This window comes from Pelodiscus sinensis, chromosome 3, assembly GCF_049634645.1.
Source record: "Pelodiscus sinensis isolate JC-2024 chromosome 3, ASM4963464v1, whole genome shotgun sequence".
Lineage (NCBI taxonomy): Eukaryota > Metazoa > Chordata > Testudines > Trionychidae > Pelodiscus > Pelodiscus sinensis.
Window position 1 is genome coordinate 25,241,054 of NC_134713.1, and position 6,000 is coordinate 25,247,053.

A 6,000-nucleotide genomic window follows, 5' to 3' on the forward strand; every position below is an offset into this window, starting at 1 on the left:
ACATTGCCACTGAAGAGGCTTGTGGGCACCTTTGCTATATAGTCAGGTGATATTTTAGTAATACTGTAGTAGGTTATTCAGTAACTTTCAAAACATGTAAGCAAAATATTTTGTATGAAGGCTTTTCTACCCTATTTTTACCACCTTTCCTATAACAATCTATGCATCAGTGATGAAAGCAGGGTGCAAACAGGTAAATCTGCACTCTGATCAAAGACATTAATTAGGGAATGCTGATGGGGTAATTAGACAATCAGTATAGATGGGATAAGAGTTAATTACCCTATAATCCCAAGGCTGAGAAAGAGACAGGAAGGAAGTTCGAAGGGGGCAGAGAGGACTAAGGCTGAAGGAGCCCAGTTACAAATGTCTTAAGAGAGAAAGACTGACTGATTAACTTACCTACCTATTGCTTTTTTCCTCACATCTTGGGGCTGTAAACTGAGGCTACGTTTACACTGAAGACTTCTTGCGCAAGAAGCTTTTTGCGGAAGAGATCTTCCTTGAAAACTTCTTGTGCAAGAGCACGTCCACACTACAAAAGGGCATCGCAAAAGTGATGTGCTTTTGTGCAAGAGATCATCCAGACTGTATCGACGCTCTCTCGAAAGAAAGCCCTGATTGCTATTCATAGTATAACCACCAGAGCACCTATGCTTTTTTCGATTGGCTCTTTTTGTGCAAAAACCCCCCTTTGCCCATCCACACATACCTTTTTGTGCAAGAACTCTTGCGTGAAAAGGAGTTTCCTAATAGAAAGAGGAATACCTACACTGCAAAAACCCCTCTACTCTTTGATTTACTGTAAATTTACTTGTGCAAAAATGCACTTGAGGTATGGATGCTGTAGTGTAAATGTAGAATGAGTGTTGTATAGGGACAGTGGAAATGGTGGAAGGAACTCACCATAAAAGGGTAAGGTGAAGGCACAGCCACAGGAATCTGTGTAGTTTTTGTAGGCAAGGTGTGAAAGGAGACCCCCTTGCCCTCTGACAGCATCCATCTTGGCTATGCTTTCTCTTCAATTAGCAATAAGAGTGGGATGTAGGTTTCCATGGAATATTAACTAGTCACTCGTTTTTGTTGTCTCTGACATAAGGTAAGTGGAGGTGGATAGGGGGAAAGATGAAAAAGGAAGAATGTTTCAGTTGTAAAAATCTGGAGCTACCACCATACAGGGAAGACAAAAAAATCCGAAATTAAATTTCCTGTATTTTGGAGTGTCTAATTAGAATGAATCAACTTGAATTTCTCCTTGTAAGCTATACATTATATATGTGGAGAGCAAGAAGGATCATGAGTTTACTTTGTAATGCTAAATGTCATGTTACTTTAAGCAAAATGTTGGGATTGGGTAGTGAGGGAGTGACCACCAAGCAGCTAGTGGTACAGGAGTTAGGGTTAGGTATAGAGTTAGGATTAGGTCCCATTAGATTTTTAAACCCATTTACTATTTGTTCAGCTATAGAGCATTTTTATCTTATTCTTATTACTGCTTCTTGACTTTTTATTTAGGCTATGTCTACACAGCAGCGTTATGTCAGAATAATGAATTTTATTCTGAAATAACAGTCCATATCTACACTACCAACAGCTATTTCAATGTAATGTCAAACTAATGTCAAGCTGAAGGACTTCTTATTTCAACTCCTGTAACCCTCATTTCACAAGGAGTAAGGGAAGTCAGAGGAAGAGTGCTCTTTCTCAGACTTCCTAATGTGTAGACAATGACAAAAGCCGAAATAAGCTATTTCAACTTAAGCTACACAATTGACATAGCTCAAGTTGCATAGCTTATTTCAGCTTTAGCTTTGCTGTGTACACATGCCCTTCTTGACTCTCTCCAGACTTCTCTCACTAACTGCTCTCAATGGGTTTGTCTACACAGAACTGTAACACAAAATAAGATAAGCAATTTGAGCTATGCAACTTGCATATCTTATTTCGATGCTATTTCAAAATAGCTTATTTCATTATTTGGCGCTATCTACACAGTGCCAAATTTCAAACTAAATTGCTATTCTGAAACATCCCTTACTCCTTCTAGAATGAGGTTTACAGGGATGTCAGAATAGCGAGTCCAAAATAATGGGCTTGCTGTGAAGACAGTAGTGGGATAGTCCAGTATCCCAAAATAGCATTACAGTGTAGATGTAGCCATACAGGAGATTGCAAATTAGGGAAGTAATTCACAGGGTCATCGTTTTCGTTTTCAGTAGTTGCATGCAATTCTTTACTGGGCTCAGTGCACTTCTAGCATATAGGAATCCTCATTACAATTGAGATCTTTCTTGATATGCTTCCTAGAGAGATCAAGAAGTGAATGGTGTTGAATGAGATAATTAGGTACAGTTGAACCTTTCTAGTCTGGCACTGTCAGGACCTGACCGGATCCAAACCAGAGAGTTTTCTGGACCATGGGAGGTTAATATTGTCTAGCAGAATTACCAACACTTCAATTTAGGGGTAAATTAGAGATAAATAACAGCACTGAACTTTGAGAGCTAGGACTGGTGGCTGTAAAGAAACTTTATGGGACTGTGGGAAACTTGGCCACATCCATGAAAAGTGGACATCCAGCTAACTAAAATCAGTCCGGCTAATGGATATTTCTGGACCAGAGAGTTCTGGACTAGAGAGGTTCAAGCTTCACCGAATAAATAATAAATGGTCATCTAAAGGCTGGATCTTTGGGCAAACATCCTATTGACAACAATAGGAGTTCCATCAGGTATTGAGGGCAATGTGTAATCCTAAACTGATTCCCCAACCCATGGACTACAGTAAAAATTTAAGTGATATAATCCTCTCCACAAACTGACTTTGGCAATCCTGGCTTAAGATTTTTTTTTTCTCATTTTCAGAAGCATAATATCTATTATTTTGCCTATCTGTGTGAAGAGGCTTAATGCATTAATATTTACACAGCCTTTTCTAACCCTTAAAAGTGCAAGGTAATATTCTTCATTAAAAATCAACCCTTTCTTGCAGGCCAGATCAAAAGACACTTGAAGTAAATAGTAAGTTCAGCTTTTTCTGGTGTTTGGTTGTATTAAGATACAGATTTGTGCTTAATGGTATTTCCAAAGATGCCCAGACACCTACATTTGGTGCCTAGTAAAACTGGGGATTTTCCCCCCATTAAAAAGTAACCATCAAAAATAAAGTTTGAAACGATTTATTAATTGGATAAAATTTTGTGAATAGTTTTAACTGAGTAAAACAGGAAGGCATTTTTTGTTCAAAATGATCAACAAAGTTTCGTTTTGAAATGTCAATTCAAAATGACATTTCAAAATGACCTTTTGGAAGGTTTAGTCCCATTCAAATAGACATTTTGGGGTGAGAAGTAAGGGGTATGTTTGGTCAGGAAACCAATAAACACAAACTCTCAGTTTTGATTTGATTAATCAATTCTTTATTATTTTTTATCTAGCCACTCTAGTACCTGGATGCTTTTGATAATCCCACTAGATACCTGCCTGCCTTTTGAGCTCTTAATAAAACTGCCCTTCTACCTAAAACTTGTATACATAGTTATTTAGATGCTAAGTTCCCTTCAGAATTTCTGGAGATCTCAATTTGCATCACTGAGTTCAGTAACTCTTCTAAATAATTAAGAGTGAATCTATTCCCACAACTCCAAAATCAGCTAAATGGTCTTCATACTCAGGAAAATACTGATTCGAAGAGTGATATACTTTCAGTATATTTTTTGTAGGTACACTTCACATATAACCTGTGTATCCTAACCTCAGGGCCATGAGTCATAAGTTCCTGGAGGAATAAAATGATCACAGTGAAGAGCATATTTTAATTGAAGAAGGAAATAGCTTTCATTATCATTAGACTGGGAGAATACTTTATGGTAATAGCTATATTAAAGATTTTCCTGCCCAATACACCAGAAAACCTGAAAGATTCCTTCCTCTAGTGTGGTATTTCCATCAGTGGAAAAGAAGATAGACCTTCATTGATGGATGCAGTAATGCTGAATGAAAGAAAATAATAGATGGATATATAGAGTAGCCAACAAAAGGAAATTCATTATTAATCTTTGAGGGACAATTATATTTTTAACATGCTCCTTGGGGTACAAACAGAAAAGAATCTATTTAAAGTAATTGAAGGGATCCATTTTGAAATATTTGGAGGAGAGGAAGATGATCAGGAGCAGTCAACATGGATTCACCGTGAGCAAATCATGTCTGAACAACCTAATTGCCTTCTGTGGTGAGAACTGGCTCTATGGACATGGTGAAAAAAGAGGACATGATCAACTTTCACTTTAACTTGCTTGCAAGAATACGGTGGGAAACCCATATCAAAAGCTTTGCTAAAGAACTATGGATTGGATTAATTAATTATATGGTGGATACAAAGTTGGCTGAATCATCAGGCTCTGTGTAGATGGGGCCAAATGGCAAAAAAGCCTCTTCCGGTGGAAAAAAAGTGAGCACTATTTGCATACCTCTTCCAAAAAAAAAACCACGGTAGAGCCGTACCCTGAGGATTTCTCTGAGTATTAACATGATGCTGATTCTACTGCTTCATCCAAGAAAAAATTCTACCCAGAATAGTTTGAATCTTTTACCACTTCAAAGCTAAGGGAGACTGTGGAGTCTCCCGTGTCCTGAGTGAAATAAATATATACATAGAATGGGATTTTCAAAACTGTTGAGCATTGTGTCTAGTTGCATTCCCTCACTGAGGTCAAGAGTAAAACTTATTTGCATCAACGGGAGAAGAGTTAGGCCAACACTGAACAGGTTTGAAAATTCCATTGTAAAATAAATTAGCATAGATAACATAGTGCTCATATAAACAAAAATGAGTTGCAATCCAAACTAATTGGCAAAAAAAGGATACAATAAATATGCATATGAAATGGATATCATTTTTATAGTAGAGCTACCACACATCCAGTATAACCCTAAATCAGTAAGACAGACTGGCACCACCCTCACTCATACTGAGTAGAGTCTTACTCGTGAAATATTCCAGTTATACTCCTTAAAGGCTAGGGCCTTCGACTTCCTGTACTCCTTGTGAAATAAGGGTTACCATGAATTGGAGTAAAAAGTCCTGCAGCTCAACATTATTTTGAAAAAAGTCTTGTAGTGAAGACCCGCTTTTTGTTATTTTATTCCAAAATAACACTGCTGTGTAGACGTACCCTAAAGGAATAGTCTCTCTCCACTTTTAATTGCTTTAAACAAGAGTATTCAAATATCATCTTTTCTGATACATGTTTATATTCATGCTGTTCTATAAAGGGAACCATTTTGATATGCCAACATTTCCCTTACATGGTATGGTATAAACAAAAGGATATTTCATAATATGTTTAATTTTCATGATAGGTTAGCTTAATGAGTTTGAAATTTCAAGCTATGCCCACTTATAGTCACTGCACAATTTAGTGCATCATATGTCCCACATAAGTGGAAGGCTTTCAAGTCTTTGATTTGCTGGGTCATTACTAGTAAAATGAATCAATAGCTACTGATAACATTTACTGCAGCAGAAAGAATATGAGTCAAGTGGCTTTTAGTTTGAGTAGATCTGATTATTTTCGCTATCACTCCCCACCTTCCATTTAGTCTCTGAAAGCCAACAAAGTTTAGTTGCTCTGTGAATATCCAGTCTTATTAAGCACAGCTATGTGTATTATTTATTGAATGCTGTCAACATGACTAGAATTTTAGAAAATACAGATTGTAAATTCTAGGGGGGCAGGGATAGTCATACGTAATAATGATATATTTTATCAATAATCATACATGAATTATATAATTTCTCAATGGTACATACAATGATGCATGAAAAATATCATGGTATGTTATTGCTTGCCACATGGTTCTAATGTGCCTATAACTATGAGGTAATAATATTCTTAGTGTAGCCTGCTGGTTCTCAGCCACTCATATTGAGTCTCCTAAAGAATCTCTATTCACACCTGGCTTAATTTGATGAGCAATCTAAGGCTAGCACCTGGAA